Here is an 18,313-nt window from a genome sequence, read left to right as displayed (position 1 = left end):
CATTGTTCTCCCGGGTTTATTGAGGAGTTCTCTTCTAACCCTGCTGCTTTCTCTGTGTGTGGCAGGCTTCTCCGAGGAAGAGGAGGCCCAGAAAGACAAAAAAGAAAGTGAAAGGTAAGCAGCCCCTCACCCCACAGCTGTGGTGGCAGACCCCGGCCCCATGCAAAGCAGAGAAATAGGGTCCATTTCCCCACCTGCCTCCCCTCTTCCTGCGAAGGCGCAGTCATGCCCAGAGTCGTGCAGAGGCACTGGCTGGGGCTCCGTTCACAGGCTGCCTCTGAAATCTGGGGCAATAGGGTGCTAGGAAGCAGAGGGTGCCCAAGCAGCTCAATGTCTCCTTTATGTCTCACTTCTGGCAGCTTTTGGGTACTGTGAGGAAGAGCTGGAGGAGGCTGGTGCATCCCCAGAGACGTGGTAAGCAATGCCCCCCTCCATGAATCTGCAGTGGGTCAGTCCCCTCCTTTAGCGTCATGCAATTCATCCTCACCCGAGTAATCCCTCCCCTGCCCCGACCTATGTACCATGCAAGCAACTCTTCTCCTTTAGACTCCTGCAATTCATTCCCACCCAGCAGAAGTTGCCATCTCTAATCCACCCCCACGCATTGTACAGTGGGTCATTCCCTTCCTCGAGCATCATATGGCTCATTTAACCTGGGGCAGTGGGGGCGGGGTAGATTGTGTCGACTGGACTGGACCATCCTCCCCTCCCAAGAGGGGGAGAAAATGTTTTCAGGGAGCAGCCCCGTGCACCCCGGGGAGGTGAGGTCAGGAGGAAGGTTGGCCTTTCTGGTACGGTGAGTAGGGTGAAAGGGATCCAGCAGCACTTGTGTAACGGCCCCTCCTCCAGTCCCCCGGCATGGGTTCCCAGCAGATTTGAACCCTGGACCTTCACCTCTGCAGCATAAAGCACCCCTTAGAGCTGAAGAGGTAGCTGCATTAGTTGGCAGCTATAGTAATAATAAAGATAAAGGTAAAGGTAATAATTGTAGACATACCAATCACCTAGAACTGGAAGAGACCTTGAAAGGTCATCTAGTCCAGCCCCCTGCCTTCACTAGCAGGACCAATTTTTGCCCCAGATCCCTAAGTAACCTCCTTAAGGATTGAACTCACAACTCTAGGTTTAGCAGACCAATGCTCAAACCACTGAGCTATCCTGCCCCCTATAGGTTGTTATCCTATATTTTGATTAGCTTCTGTGGGGGGGACATGACACAGACACTGCCAGCAGGATACACGCTCACGTCCTCAGCACTAGCAGGGCTCACCTAACAATCCTGCTAACCCCAAACCAGAACATCCGAGGCCCGGGTATTGCAGGGGAGGAGGCTGCCTCAGTGGAGAACGGGACAGGGAGCCATTCTGTGCCGCCCCTCTGGGTAAAAGAGGGCCTGAGGGCAGGGCCTGCACTCAGCTATCTGCTCTCTCTGTTCCACAGCTGCCCTGTGCACCTGGAGAAGCTCCCCTTGGCTCAGCGCCTCAGGCTCGTTGAGAGGAGGCTACAGGATGTGGCCAGACACCTGGATGAAGTTCTGATACCGTAAGGCAACTGACCAGGGGACACCAGACTGGGGGCTGGGTGGGAGGGGAGAGTGAATGTAGAGAGGAGGGAGCAGGGAAAAACAGACAATCCAGGATCCTAAAATAAAAGGGAAAAAGCCACTAGGAGGCTTTAGCTTCCAAGGTGAGATACCAGTGAAAGTGAGGTGAGGGATTATCAGAAATTCAATGCAGAGACTACAAGTTGGGGTTGTGAGTAGGATCAAATCATTCTGTACGGCAATATCTGCCAGCAGGCGACTGTCTAGATCCTGCCCGTGCTGTGTTTGAAGGAAAAAGCAATCCAATGACACCCTGCGAGGGGGTGTCCACCCCACACAGCACTGGAAGGGGCTCAGGTGGCCAGGCAGGCCCATGAACTCCACAGGGTGCACCTGCAGGAAGAGCCGGGGAGCAGGGAATTGATCCCAAGCAGGCTCAGCTGGCAGGAACAGACGGGGCCTATAAAGCCAGGAAGCTGGCACCAGACAGGGGCTGTGGCTGGGAAAGGGCAGCCCTTCCCTGGGAAGAGGGGGGAGTGTTTGGAGCTGGTGCACCCAGAGCAAGGAGGGGAACCAGGGGTAGTAGGAAGCAGTCCAGGCTGGGAGAGGAAAGCCCAGAACTGCTGGGTTGAGGGTCCCTGGCCTGGAGCCCAGTGTGAAGTGTGGGCCCAGGTTTCCCTACCAGCCACCGAGGGCATGGCATGGATCAGCGGGGCAGTAAACAGGAAAACTGTCTGGGTCATTGTGGGAGTGACAGTGATCACATGCGACAATTGGAAGGGGCATTGACCTCGAGAGCTAATCCCCAGAGTAGGCACCAGACAAGCAGTGAGTGGGACACCCTGTGATACACCCCAAACATGAGTCATCAGTTGGGTTCAAACCCAGGACTTTCAGGACCATAGCACAGACCTCCACCACCGGAGAAACTCCATTAACTGGAAGCAATGGTAGGTTGTTAGCCTCTAGTGTATCAGCCATTAGAAGAGGACAGTTTTCCAGTGGGTTAGAATGTAAGAACATCAGAACAGCCAGACTGGGTCAGACCAAAGGTCCATCTAGCCCAGTATCCTGTCTTCCAAAACTGGCCAATGCCAGTGCAGCAGAGGGAATGACCAGAACAGGGAATCTTCAAATGATCCGTCCCCTGTCGCCCATTCCCAGCTTCAAACAAACATAGACTATGGACCACCATCCCTGCCCACCTTAGCTAATAGCCATTGATGAATTTATCTAGTTCCTTTTATAGTTTATAGTCTTGGCCTTCACAACATCCTCTGGCAAGGGTTACACACACATGCTCACATCTTCCTCCCCCAAACCAATTGTTGTTAGCTAATCTTTCTATTTAAATAGCAGTAGATCCCCGGTCATGCTCAAGGCCCCATTGTGCTAGGTGCTGCACATGTGCGTGTGACGAAGGGGTTATCATTCTAGATAAAATGAGTGCTAGCTCCCCCTCTCAGTCCTTCCTTACCCAGCTGATGTCCTTGTGTAAGGGTGTGGTGTGCAATGCATGCCTAGGCACTGCCCCATTGCACTACAGTTGGAAGGCTGAGCCCAAGCCCTGCCTTTGCTCAGCAGGGCCATGTCCCATCTGTCCCTGTCTGCTCTCTCCCACAGGCCGAGTGTGTCGACATCTGTGATGAGACAGTTCTGCTATTCCTCCATGGAATCCACCACCTCTCCCCTCTGGAGTCCCAGCTCCTTTTCCCTGAGAGAAGCCTCCGTGACTTGGTCAGAGCCCCTCTGCAACACAAGGGAGACCATGACTGTCGCAAGCTGGGAAGGATCCACTCATCCCATCCAAGCCCAGCCTCTCCCCAGGCCCCCTGCCCACAGCAGATGAGACCAGCGAGAGCAGAACATAGGTCTGGACCAGATGTCAGCCCATGGCTCAGACTTCAACATCCGACAGAAGCATCTGCAGAGCCAACTGGGGGCTCCACAAACCCCCATCCCGGGGGAGCCATTGCTGGGTGAGCAGGACACCAAGCAGCAATGGGAATTCAACACAGATCGGCCTGAATGTGGATTTCCAGCAAAGATCCCAAAGCCCCTGAGATCCGACACCAGCCCTCAGCATGCACAGGAGATCCAGGAGCCATGTGTCTGCCCCTGGGGAGCCCTGCCCCAAAAGGCCCACAGGATTATGGCATCCCCTGATGCCATCCTGGCCAGGTTTGTGCCCACGGCGGGGGTCAAGCTGCAGGATCACGTGGCTCAGAAATGCTCTGAGATCCAAACGAAGGCTTTTCCTAAGGTCGTGAGAGAGTCGCACAGAGATGCTCCCCTCCTGAGAGAGACTGCCCTGCCTGGGCCACTCCGCCCCCCTAGGGAGCCAGGCAAGCACAGGACAGCGGCATTCCCAACAATGGGACAACAGCCTGCCCACCCCATCGAACTCCACATAAGGCGTGAGCATCTCATCATGCAGAGGGGGCTGCTCACCCTGGATCCAGAGCCCCCGGCAGAGCTGCCTCACGCCGTCCAAGCCAGGGGAGCCAGTGTGGAGTTCAGTGAGATGGAGACCGATTTCCTGCACACAGGGAGGCAGAGCACAAGCTCCTCTTCTTCCACACGTCCTCCAACGCCAGTGGAAGATACCACCATGGAGACGGGCAGGAATGATAGCACGGCAGGAAACCAGACGAACCCAGATTGCTGCACTCTGCCAGCAGGGATGGATCTGACATCGCCACCTCCAGGAACCACAATAGCAGAGAAGACACTCGAAGCGACACTCCAGATTTATAGAAGCGAGTTCAAAAAGCCCCTTACCAGTGTGTGTGACAGCAAAGGGACTGAAGAGAAGCTGGAGCTGCACATGGAGAGGAAGGTTACCTTGGGAGAAGGCTCCTGCCTGGGGCCAGGGGCACAGGCAGGTGAGGGCAGGGCAGATCTTCCCAGGACCCAATGCCACCAGGTTGCCCCAGAGGCCCCAGGCTCTGAGCAGCTAACAAGATCCACCCTTGACTCTCTCATTGCTGGGCAGGCTGCACACGACCTGCAGATCAAGCACCTGACGGAAATGTTGAGCAGCTCCCGCCCCTTGGTGGCCCAGGTCTCAGTTTGCCTGCAGTGCCGCAACGCACATCCAGGAAAGATGAAGGGTAAGAAAACTCAGAAGGAGACATCTGCTGAGCTGCATGGTCTTCCAGACATCATGGATTCACATGGGTTCGATGGCACTGTGAATTCAAAGCTCTCCAGGGACCAGCCGCCAATCAAAATCTGCAAGAAGTGCAGTAAGCTTCGATGGAAGAGACCAGCTGGCTCTGCAGGTGCTGACTTGCCCAGAAGATCCCATGGAATTCCACAGCGATGGACTCCAGGAGACTCCTCAGCATCATCCAACCAGAAGATACCAGTGGTTTGGCTCCTTCCAGCAGACAAGAGCAAGAAGCAGGATGGAATGAGGAAAACAGCTCCCTCCAGGCAACCAAAGATGGTGTCCATTGCTACGAGTACAACAGGGCTTTTGCAAGCTGAGGAGAAAGTAACTGGAAGTCCTGACGGTTCTCCCCCAAAGTCACCAAAGGCCTCCAGAGCTAGGACACCATCCCCTTCAAGGAGAAAAGTTCTCAAACAGATGTTAATGCGCCTGAAGCAAATCTTCAGCAAGCTTCAAAACAAAGTGAAGTCCCGAATGTCGAAGGACTTTCGTTCCAGAACACCCGACACTAAATTTACAAAGCCACCCTTTTGGAAGGCAAGGGCCTCCAAGGGTGTCCGGTTTCCATACTACTGAATCCCACCCTGCCAGCAGGCCCACTAACAGAAGGGGCCCACAAATTCCAACATCTCCCTATCATCCAGTGGGTCAGGTAAGCATGGGCTAAAGTGGCTGAGAAGAATGGCTTGTTGTCCTGGGACACAGAGACTGATGTATAAGAGACTCTCCTTGGGGTATGACATTTAAACCCAGATTCCAAGATGAAGGGGGGCCTGGGGGCTTGGATGAGATTGAGGGTGTGGCTAGCTCAATGGATTTGTTACTTTACCTCATGCGGTTCAGGAATCAATCCTCCCTTCAAGAAGAGCTGATACTAAATTCACAAAGCCCCCCTTTTGGAAGGCAAGGGCCTCTAAGAGTGTCCAGTAGGACCCTACCGTCAATCAAACCCAAACCAGCCCCATGACCCCTAAAACCCCGCCCCTCGACCTCTTAAGCCCCACCCGCCTCTCAGCAGCAGCCCCACCCATGGGGGTATTACTTCTGGGGTCAAGGTGGACACATGACTGGAAGCAAAGTGTGTCATGTAACCACTCTCAGAACTCCTCTCGCTGCCCTCTACCAATCAGGAGGGGTTTTGCCCCCATAGGCCTGCCCCAAGAGGTGATGTGACCAATCAGGGGTGTTCCAGGGTGGGGGGACCCATCCAGATGTGGCTCGTGTGATCCCTCTAAGAACTCCTCCCAATGCTCTCTACCAATCGCGATGGGTTTCGGCCGCATAGGACCACCCCCAGAGCAGATTTGACCAATCTGTGGTGTTCCAGGGCGGGGTGACCCGCCCAGATGAGGGCCATGTCACCCTTCTGAGAACTCCTCCCAGCGCCTTCTGCCAGTCAGAGCGCAACACTATCACCCCATAAGTCCCAGCGCCGGGACAGAAGAGGCCATCTTTTACCAAGGATGCGTGCTTTAGAAATCATGGAAACATGGACTCCTTCACCACCCCTGTGAGCACTTTGGACTTTGTTTTATCCCCGAGGGCCTTTGGACTTGTGTGGAGAAAGCGCTACATCAGCGACAGTTCCCACGAGGGCTCTTTGACTCAGCCGTTGATGGATACGCCGGAACCCGAAACCCAAACTCTCGTGAGGCACCCCAATGAGCATGAAGGCCTCTCATTGTTCACCCCACTAGAGGTGGAAGGCGAACACAGCTCGGTTGAGTCATCGGAGGACAAGGTGAATGGAAAAGACATTGCTCAGGTAAATGAATGATTAAGAAGTGACTGTTGATGATGGGGTGTAATGGGGTTAGGAACCGGGGGTGGGGGGGTTGTGTATGTTTAAAAACAAGCAGTGGGAACTTACACTGTTTCTTTTCTGAAAATCTCTCCACAGCTTGATGATGCCTTTCTAGAGGACCCGCAGGCCCTGGACAGCGTTACATCAAGCAGCGAAGATGAACCGGGCTCTCCTTGTTTTTGCTCAGTGCCGATACAAATTGTTGAAGAGGACTCCGAGGATGACAGCTATGAGGAGTTTATGAGGCTTGGCATGGAACTAACTGAGCCAGTGCCACGTCGTGAGCATAAAAAAGTCATGCGGTCTATTGTATGTGTTGCTGTTTATGCTGTCCTTAATCACTGCCTTAGGGAAAAGCTTTTTGAAGATTGTGAGGGCCGTGTCATAGATGTGCCAGCCCAACGGCGCCATGACTGTGTGACTTGGACTTCAGTAGATATAAACTGCAAGCTCTGGGGCCTGTGTGCTGAGCTGTATTTGGAAAGCTTATTAAACACTGTTCTTGCCATAGGTTATGCTATGCAATGTCTGTGCCTAACCCAAAAACATTTAGCGTAAGGGGTGACCTTGATAAATGCTGTGCAATTTAGTGCAGACCCTGACCATGTTTTAAAGAAAATGACCAAACCGGAAGATGCCTGTGTCACATTATTGACTTGAACTGGGACCGTATAGAACATGGTTGCAACCAAGGTCCTGTAGTTGCACCAAATCTTAGGTAAAGGGGGTCATATAAGGGGTCTAAGACCAGGTTATGGGTTGCTGGTTATGATTATGCTGTCTGTATGTCTCTGTCATTTTGTAGTTGAAGTTATGAATATTGGCTCTATCCTGTCTGTATTTCAAACTTATGCTATGCTTCTGGGTGACATCCCAGATGAGTTGGTGTTAGCTCTGCCTAGCCTGCTTGATGGCCCATTAAGGACCATCAGCTACACAACTGACCCATTGAGAGAAGGCAGATGCGCCTTTTAAGTCAGCAAAGTATGCAGGGACTTGTCCATATGACTCCAAACTCCATTTTGCTTGTAATGTTCCACAGTAAGGACAAAGAGGTGTTCTTACACCTGGAAAAGACTATAAAAGGCTGATGCCTCATCTCCATCTTGTCTTCAATCCTGTTTCTTACCTCTGGAGGGACTTTGCTACTGTTACCTGTCTTCTATTTAAAGTTTTACTATGCTTTCTGGCCACTTGAGAAAGAGGGTTCACCCCGCCGATGCTCCCTACTTCCCCGGCAATGTAATATGACTGTTACTGGTACTGTCTTTTACTAACACAAATATGAAGGGGGACACATTCATATTGACATATTTAAATAAATAAGTTTCATTAATTGCCTGGTTTAACACGACCTTTTACAGCCGCCTGTAAAAATGGACACCACGACCCCTACCATAAGAGAGTCTGAGCTGGTTCATTCTTCCATTTTGTCCTTTTCCGGATTTTCCTCTTGAGATCTGTATCTCAGACATGAGCGAAACCAGCTGATGCACGTAGTGGTGAGCTGGAGCCAGTTCCCACTGGTTCGCAGGAACTGGTTGTTAAATTTAGAAACCCTTTTAGAACCGGTTGTAAAACAGCTTTTAAATTTAACTAAAGCTCGGGCAGCTATCCACCCGGCCCCCGGCCCCAGCTCACTTCCCTCTCCTCCCCTGAACGCTCTGTCCTCCTTCTCCTCCGCCTCCCTTGCTTCCCGCGAATCAGATGTTCGCGAGAAGCCTGAAACAAGTAGCAGGCAGGTAAGCTGGGGGGCAGGCCTGAGGAGGGCTCCAGAGAGGCATGGTGCAGCCCAGTCCGGCTCAGGCCGAGCGGCTTCCTCTGGCCTCGCCCCTGGCCTGCCCCTGGCTGAGCGCCCCTGCTCAGTCCTGGCCAAGCACCCCCAGCTCTGGCCCCAGTGGCATCGGCCCGGCTCGGGTCCTGCTGCGCCGTTGCCTGTCCCGGCCGAGCGGCTCTGAGCCGGCCCGGCTCGGGCCCCACAGCATCGGTGCCAGTCCCGGCCAAGCGGCTGTGACTCGGCTCCGGCCCCGGGCCCGTGGTGCCGGTCATGACCGAGTGGCTCCGGCCCGGACCTTGCAGCACCAGCTCCGGTCCAGGTCCCGGCCAAGCGGCTCTGGCCGGCTCGGCTCGGTCCCCGGAGTGCTGGTCCCAGTCCCGGCCAAGCAGCTCCTGCCCGGACCTCGCGGCACCGTCACCGGTAAAGGTCCCGGCCGAGTGGCTCTGGCCGGCTTGGATCGAGCCCCCCTCAGTGCCGGTCCCAGTCCCGGCTGAGCGGATCCAGCCGCAGCCGAGTGGCTCCAGGTAGCGCAGTAAGGGGGCAGGGATGGGGTGTAGGAAGAGGGCAGGGGAGTTTGATGGGTTGTCGGGGAGTGGATAGGGGTTGGGGTGGTCAGAGGGCAGGGAACAGGGGGATTGAATGGAGGCAAGGGTTTGGGGGGCAGTCAGGAAGGAGCAGGGGTTGGATGGGGTCGTGGGTGGCAGGAACAGAGAGAAGGTGTGGTTGGATGGGGCAGGGTCCCAAGGGGCCCTCAGAAATCAGAGGAGGGGTTGGATGGGGCGGCAGGGGACAGTCAGGGGACGGGGAAGGGGGGTGGATGGGACAGGAGTCCCGGAGGGCATCAAGGAACATGGGGTATTGGATGGGGCATGACCCCTGGGGGGGCACGACACCCTCATGGGGTGAGGAGGAGAGAACCTGTTGTTAATATTTTGGCAGATCATCACTGCTCCCACGAGACTACCGATGTCAGCTCTCAAAGGCCTCTAGAAAGGCATCGTCGAGCTGTTGAGAGATTTTCAGAAAAGAAACAGTGTAAGCACCCCACTGCTTGTTTTTAGATTTACACAACCTCCCGGTTCCTAACTTCATTACACTCCATCATCAACCGTCACTTCTTAATCATTCATTTACCTGAGCGACATCTTTTTTGTTCACCTTGTCCTCTGGTGACTCCCCTGAGCTGCGTTCGTCTTCCACCTCTAGGGGGGTGGACAACGAGAGGCCTTCATGCTCATCGGGGTGCCTCACGAGGGTTTGGGTTTCAGGTTCTGGCGTATCCATCAACGGCTGAGTCAAAGGGCCCTCGTCGGAACTGTCGCTCGTGTAGCGCTTTCTCCACACAAGTCCAAAGGCCCTCGGGGCTAACACAAAGTCTGAAGTTCTCACCAGGGCGGTGAAGGAGTCCATGTTTCCATGATTTCTAAAGCACGTGTTCATGGTAAAAGATGGCCTCTTCTGCCCCGATTGCTGGGATTTATGGGGTGATAGTGTCGCGCGCTGATTGGCAGAGGGCACTGGGACGAGTTCTTAGATGGGTGACATGACCCTCTTCTGGGCAGGTCACCCCAGCCTGGAACACCACCGATTGGTCAAATCTGCTCTCAGGGCGGAACTGTGTGGCTGAAACCCATCGTGATTCGCAGAGGGCAGTGGAGGAGTTCTTAGAGGGGTCACACGATCCACTTCCAGATGGGTCACCATGCCCCGAAACACCCCTGATCGGACAAATCTCCTCTCAGGTTGGGCCTACGGGGGAGAAACCCCTCCTGATTGGTAGAGGGCAGTGGGAGGAGTTCTTAGAGGGGTCACATGACACACTTTGCTTCCGGTCGTGTGTCCTCCTTGACCCCGGAAGTAATATTCCCCATGGGTGGGACTTCCAGTGACAGGTGGCCGGGGCTTAAGAGGTCAAGGGGCAGGGTTTAAGAGGCCAAGGGGAGGGGTTAGGGTTTGATTGATGGTAGGTCCCTTATACTATTTCCGGTTTCCATACTACTGAATCCCATCCTGCCAGTGTGCCCATTAACAGAAGGGGCCCACTAATTCCACCATCTCCCTGGCAACCAGCAGGCCTTGTAAGCATAGGCCCAAGTGGCTGAGAACAATGGCTTGTTGTCCTTTGACACAGAGACTGATGATGTTATTGACTGTGATGTCCGAACAAACCAGCTTCATGACGTCCTGGTGCAGGCAGTAGGAATGGGAGAGGACATTGGCTCGAAAGAATCGGAACTGTTTCAGGAGAAAGGGGCGTGGAAATATTACTGCCACTGCTCTTAGCATAAACACCAGTCCCATCTTGGCTATTCTCGGCAGGGTTAAGATGGAGGCATATCTCAGCGGGTTACAGATTGCGATGAAGCGGACAAATGCCATCAACAAGAGCACAAAGGATTCAATGAATTGCAGAGAGTGGATGAAGAACATCTGGGCAAAACAAGCATCAAGGCTGATCTCTCTAGAGTTAAATAAGAATAGGCCCGGTATCGTCGGCATGCTGGCTATCAATAAGCCAAGGTCTGTGAGGGCCAACATGGAAAGGAAAATGAACATGGGCTCATGGAGGATTGGATCTGTTTTTATAATGAACAGAATGACTGAATTTCCTACTATCGAAATTTCATACATGAAACAGAAGAGGACAGAGACCCAGAGATGATGTCTTCCTGCCCAGGTATCCCAGTGAGAAGGAACACTGCAGGTGTGAATTTGGTGTCATTGACAGCTGACATACTATACTGGGCAGGTCCGAGAAGTTTTGAACTTTCCTTCCTGAAAGGAAAAAGAACAGGAAAGTAGATGATATTTAAGGAGACATCTTTCTGCTCTGAGTGCAAAGCTAGGATTCCCAGAAGCTCAAGGAAGATCAGAAAAAACATAGATTTGGATTTACACCCGCAATAGGATATGCCAAGAGGAAGATAGGCACTGCCAGACTGGATCAGACCTGCAGTCCTTCTAGCCCAGTAACCAGTTACACATGCGTCTGGGGAAGATGGAAGAATCCCTGCAATAGGGAGCTATGAGATTAACTGCTCCAAGGGAAAGTTTCCCCCAGGCACCCACTAGTTAGACATATTTTGTGGTGTAAATCCAGTCCCTCTTTGAATCCTGCTAATCCCTTGGCCCCATTGATATCTTGTGGATCAGAGTTCCACAGCCTACTTGAGCACTGTGTGAGTTTGCAATAGTGACATTCACACAGACACCCTTTCTGGCCCTCAACGTCAAAGTGTGGCCCATTGTATCATGACATGTGTGTACACATATGGCAAGTGAATGGTGAAAATGGTCATTGTGTTTATCTGTCCTGCATTTCAGTTATTCATAAACATGTTTCATTGCCTCATTATATACATTATGTTTTTATTTTCTCTGCTCCTGTGAGTTCAAATTATGCCGCTGCCTCTTTGCAGCACATGGGATACATTTTCAGGGTCTGGTTCTGAATTCAATAACGACATCACTCCAGATTTACGTGTGTAAATTCGATCAGAACCGGGATCTATTAACTTTCCCTTACCAAATGTTCCCAGTGATACACTCTGACCCCCAAGAATCCCTCCAAGAGAAGCTGAAGTGCTTTGCCCGGCCTATGTTGACTGAATCCAGAGGGTTTGATCATCCTACAGGTTCCCCTTCATCCTCACAGGACCCGCATCTGCTCCCCATGCAAGGAATTGTAGTTATCTGGTAAGTTACAAGCTAACATGGACAGTTACTTCAGCTGGATGAGGGAGAGGTTATCATCGCAAATGAGTGAATAGTGCAAACACTAGGTTTGCACTAATATCCAGTTGAGTGTGCTAGTTACTTCAGCCATGCTTTTTTAACACGTGATGGAGGTAAATTACATACAAAACTATTACACTGCTCTTTCCTGCACCTCAGCTCTACCCTTTGCTGAAACACAGACCAGCGGTTCTGTTCTCTCAGGACTTTTTGGAAAGTCTTGCACAGGTATTGTAGAGTTACTGTGTGCATGACCCTGAATGTAAGTATTACAAATGGCTTCTGCTCCGTTAGCAGGGGAGAGTACCATACAGCTGTTCACTGAACAGAGAGTTCATAGCACAAACCCATTGCAAACAGTATGTGGGGTACTTCTGAAAAATTTTCTGAAGCAAAAGCCGTTAAGCAGTAAAGTTACCACTGCTCCTTCCTGTAGCAATTCCAACAACTCTGCCGCTGGCTTTCAATATGCATCTATGTCATGAAATTTTTGTTTGTAATATTTGTATTACAATGAAAAGTTTTGGCATAACATTTACACAGCTGTACTTTGGCACACACATGCCAACCACAGGTACAAACCCAGCCAGACCTATTGAGCAGGCACAGTGCTCAGTGCTCCATCCACATTGCACAGTAGCCCAGGGCCCAGTCTGTGAGTGGGAGAATGGCGGGATTTCACCCCGTGAGAAAGGAGGCTACGGAGCCTGACATTTGGCCCTCAGAAACCAGAGAAGGGAAAGAGATGAACATAGCCCTGTAACTCTGAGGGTTTTCTTCAGGGCAGAAGTGCTGGAGCCTTCAGCCAGTCAGGAAACAGAAATACAGGCAAGTCGCATCTTAGGCACATTTAACATGTGCAAATTCAGCTTTGTGCAGATGGTGAAAACGGGGAAAAAAGAAAAATTACAATATAAAAACTGCATCTTTAGTGCGGGCGATTCCTTCCGCCATTCAACGCAATGAGTGTTTCAGTATACATGGTTTTCCCTTTACGCGCTAACCGTGGAACAGAACCCTTGCATAAGATGAGACTTGCTTGTATGCCCACAGAGCAACGCAGCTCTGAATTCCTGCATCCACAATCAAGTCAAAGCAAATATACCTGATACGATTTGGGAAGTAGTCACTGATATTCCGTGGGGTCTCTTCTTCCTCAGCCCCTGGCAGGATTGGGCCCAGAGCACATGGAACGTCTAAAAATGGGACTCCTTTAGAAAATCGTTACTTGGGGCATCAGGGTTTTAACACTGCAAGCTCGCTTTGAATGTCAGATTTCTGTGTAGATTAAAATACTCACCATGGAGCATGGGCAGATGTAGTCATCGGAGAGGCTGCATGGGCAGCAGGCAGCATCTGTTCAGATAGGGAGGCTACTGTCTTTATGAAGCCTGTCTGCACATTCCCTTGGGGGCCACTTGGCCATCAGGGAGCCTCAGCTGCTTGGCTTCGTGTGCACCAGCTTCAACCCCTGTGATAGCCAAGGGCAAACTGCAGGAGGCCAAATCACAGGGGATGTGGGGTGATGCTATCCAGCTGGACTGCAGTGGCAGCCCTGCTGCAGGCTCTATTCCTTATGGTTCCAATCAGTCACAAGGAAACCTTGGGGGTGGCCGAGTGGTAACAATGATGTTGTCACAGCTGTGATCTCGCTGAAATAAAATATAATAAAATATAATTATTATAATATAGGACCAGATTTTTCCCAAGCAGTCCCCTCTCCTGCATTAGAAAACCAGGTTTCAGGGCAGGCCAGGGAGATTCCACAAGGCTCCGTATATGGAAATTTCCCTCAGATTTTTTCCAGGAGAGGAGGTCCCTTTCTTCTCTCTGAATGTAAAGGGGGACCAAGGACCCAGGGATCTCCAAAGTTATGCACAGATCTCAGTGATCCACTGGAGCTCAGCCCACCCACCCACAAACCCTGTGCCTCCACAACTGGTCTAGGACCCTCTCCAGCTCCCTGCTAGCACAGGTTCATCAGAGATGTGCTACCAGGGCCTGTCCTTGAATACTGCGTGCAGATGTGGTCACCCCACCTCAAAAAAGATACATTGGAATTGGAAAAGGTTTAGAAAAGGGCAACAAGAATGATTGGGGTATTGAACAGCTTCTGTATGAGGAGAGATTAATAAGACTGGGATTTTTTAGCTTGGAAAAGAGGCGACTAAGGGGGGATATGACAGAGGTCTATAAAATCATGAGTGGTAGAGAGAAAGTAAATTAGGAAGTGTTATTTACTCCTTCTCATAATACAAGAACAAGGGGCCACCAAATGAAACTAATAGGCAGCAAGCCTACATGTACTACAACCACCGGCTCCTATAAGTCTGTCTAGATGCCTCGAGAGATCCGCAACCTTCGCACCAGGCAGGCAAGTCACCATACGGTTCTCCCTGTTATCACAAACCCAGCTATCTATCTATCTAATAATCGAATCTCCCATTACTAACACCTGCCTTTTCCTAGAAACTGGAGTTCCCTCCCCCGGAGTGGTAACCTCAGTGCGAGAGGCAACCCCAGCACCATCTGGAAGGAGGGTCCCAACTACGGGAAGGTTTCCCATGCTCCCATTGACTGCTCTGCTTCCCTGGGCCATTCTTCCTCCTCAACAGCACAGGGGCTGTCTGAGCGGAGGTGGGACAATTCTACAGTGTCCCGGAAAGCCTCATCAACATACCTTTCTGCCTCTCTTAGCTCCTCCAGTTCCTCCACCCTGGCCTCCAAAGTCCGTACATGGTCTCTGAGGGCCAGGAGCTCCTTGCACCGACTGCACACATATGCCACCCGCCCACAGGGAGGTAATCATACATGAAACACTCAGTGCAATAAACTGGATTGCCCCCACTCTGCTGCTGGGCTTCTGCCTGCATTGTCTCCTAGTTAATGGAAGGGTGGTTTACAGAAAGAAGTTTTGAAATGTTGTTTGGTTTATAGGTTTTAAGGGGACTGCAGGGGAAGGGTTAGGACCGACAAGGGACTCCCGCTCCCTTCCCACTCCCTTTCCAAACTCCCTTGCGAAACTCCCTGTTAGCAGCCCCTGTTCGCAAAGCTCAAAGACATAGGGAAGGGTAGGAGAGATGTCCTGGAAGCCAAATTTAGGCTGCTAGGGAAGAGACTGAAATCCAGGACCTCTATGGTGGCATTCTCAGAAATGTTCCCAGTTCCACGCACAGGGCCGAGTAGGCAGGCAGAGCTTCAGAGTCTCAATGCATGGATGAGACGATGGTGGAGAGAGGAGGGGTTCACGTTCATTAGGAACTGGGGAAACTTCTGGGATGGGAGGAGCCTATACAGGAGAGATGGGCTCCACCTAAACCAAAGTGGAACCAGACTGCTGGCACTAAACATTAAAAAGGTTGTAAAGCAGTTTTTAAACTAGGAGATGGGGGAAAGCCGACTGCTGCAGAGGAGCATGTGGATCGGACACAGACTTCTCTTAGGGGAGAGTCTGATGATAGAGAATCTCCAGGTTATAGTCAGGAGCAGAGGACGGAAGAGGATAATGTAAGGGCGGGATCAGATGTTAAACAGTCACATAAAAAAGAATCTGGCACATCAGAAAAGGGCAGACAAATAAACAGGGACAAGTTTTTAAAGTGCTTGTACACAAATGCTAGAAGTCTAAATAATAAGATGGGTGAACTAGAGTGCCTTGTGATAAAGGAGGATATTGATATAATAGGCATCACAGAAACCTGGTGGACTAAGAGCAATCAATGAGACACAATCATTCCGGGGTACAAAATATATCGGAAGGACAGAACAGGTCATGCACGGGGAGGAGTGGCACTATATGTGAAAGAAAATGTAGATTCAAATGAAGTAAAAATATGTAGCAAATCCACATGTTCCATAGAATCTCTATGGATAGAAATTTCAAAGGGCAGGATGGGTTAGTAGACTATTAAACACATGAGGAAACTGAGGTACAGAGAGGCGGCTCATCCAGGCTCATGCAACAAGTCAGTGGCAGAGCTGCGACTGCACTGAGGTTTCCTGACTGCCCAGCCAGTGCTCTGCCCATTGGAACACACTGTCTCCTCGATAGTACATTATATTCCCTGAAAATAAATTCTGAATAAGGAAAGGAGAGCATTCACGACCCAGTACATTCAGACATCACAAGTCAGGCCTCCCAAATCATGACATTCCAAGATTCACAGATCTTGCTTTCACAGATTCCAAGGCCGGAATGCTGTATCACACAGGCCAGAAAACTTCCCCAAAATCATTCCTACAGCAGATCTTTTAGAAAAACATCCCGTCTTGATTTAAAAGTTGTCAGTGATGGAGAATCCACTACAACCTTTGGTAAATTGCTCCAGTGATTAATTACTCTCACCAATATCAATGTATGCCTTATTTCACACAGGCTCTGTTCAAGATGGTTTCTCTCAGCCACAGTCTCCCAGCAAAATGGTGACTGGCTCTCCCCTTGCTCAGGCTCTCTTCCAGGGGCCCAAAGGTGCTGGTGCTTTTGTTTTCTTAGGTGAAAGAATGTGGGGTTGTCTGCCTCTTTCTTTTCTAGTCTACTGAGTCTTGGAAGCTGATTCTTCTAAAGCAGTGGTTGTCAACCAGGGGCACGGGGTACACAGAGGTCTTCTAGGGAGCACATCAACTCCTGTCGATATTTGCCTAGTTTTACAGAAGGCTACATAACAAGCATTAATGAAATAAGTACAGGTTAAAATTTCATACAGACAAAAGGAGAAAGTCATCCATTTGTCAGTAGGAGTGTGCTGTGACACATCTGTATTTTAGATCTGATTTTGTAAACAAGTTGTTTCTAAGTGAGGTGAAACTTGGGGGTACACAAGACAAATCAGACTCCTGAAAGGGGCACAGTAGACTGAAAATGTTATATCCTTGGGGGCAGCCGATTTTGGAAGAAATCACTTGAGGCCAGACAGCAGACAGCTAACAAAACTACCATTTTATTTACAGACACAGAGCTCACTCAACCGGCCAAAGCTGGCCGGGCTATCCCCTAATAATCTAACTCCGTTGCCATAGGAACAAAAACCATGACAACCAAATACACAACAGAAAAGGTTGAGAGCCGCGGTTCTAAAGGATCCCCCTCAAAGCAAAGTTTATCCAAGCTGTGAGGAAGGCGACCTGAAGTCTGGTGGTGGTGAAGGCTCCGTGTGTAATCCACACACCTCCTGGGTGTGGTGTCCTGTCCTGTCAAGTGGCACCAAGACCACTTAATGAGAGAGAGATCAAATGTATCTGTGCTGGAACCAGCTAGAGCGAATGGCCCAGGATAGAGGACTCTGGAGATCTGTGTTTGGCGGCTCATACCCCGATTGGGGTGACGGGCGTGAGTGAGAGAGTACTGCAGCCTTTTAGCTCATGCGGTAGAGATTCATGCAGTAAGTTCTAGGTTCAATCCCACTCGCCACCAACCGGGGTCTGTCAATGTTACAAGTGGGGGCTTGTCTGGGATTTCAACCGGGAAGTCTCTGAGCTCGGGACGTGCTTCCTCCGCGAGGGGAAGTCTGTAACCCACACACCTCCTGGGTGTGGTGCTCTGTCCTATCTAGTGGCACCGAGACCATTTAGAGGCAGTTCAATGAGTCTGCTCTACAGCCCTCGCTAACAGCTGGTTGGCTCTTAGTTCATGCAGTTGAGGCTCATGCACTAAGCTCCAGAAATCCCAGGTTGGATCCTGCCTGCCAACAACCAAGGTCTATCAACATTATTCGTGCTCTTCTCCCTCCCCCTCCCCCCACTTGCATTTGCTGAAATGTAAATTGCTCTGTTCACTACCATCTCCTTCCCCTGCTGTCTTAATGCCCCTGTTTGCTGCTTATCTAAACCCCCATTCCTTTGTTTAGGACAGACCTCTTTACCAGCGTTTGCCTAGGAGGGGCTGTCGGGTTTTCACAAGTAATGTCGTACAGGGGGAACTCATAACTCTCTATGTAATGTTGCATCATGATCTGATTGACCAGAGAGTTGTTAGTTTTCAAATGGTACCTCACAAGGCATATTTTGTACAAAGATTATTACCATCACATGCAGGGTGTGACTAGAGGGCTCTTTGGGTCACATATGCTCAGTAGGGCATCTCCAAGGGTGGGGGGCCAATTCCACTCCCAAATTTTAAAAAAAGAGGGTGCCAACCTGTTCCGCCAGTTCAGCCAGCCCCAGAGAGAGACGCCATATTGGAAGGGTGCTGAAGGTCTCTGCCCCGAGGGCTGATGTTCGCAGGCCTGCTTTGGCTACCTGCAGCAAGCGGATAACTGCCAGGAGAAGGATCCCAGCCTATTC

The sequence above is a fragment of the Mauremys reevesii genome, linkage group 1, assembly GCF_016161935.1.
Source record: "Mauremys reevesii isolate NIE-2019 linkage group 1, ASM1616193v1, whole genome shotgun sequence".
Classification (NCBI taxonomy): Eukaryota; Metazoa; Chordata; order Testudines; family Geoemydidae; genus Mauremys; species Mauremys reevesii.
The sequence above is the reverse complement of the archived record's forward strand: the minus strand, read 5'-3'. Positions refer to the sequence as shown.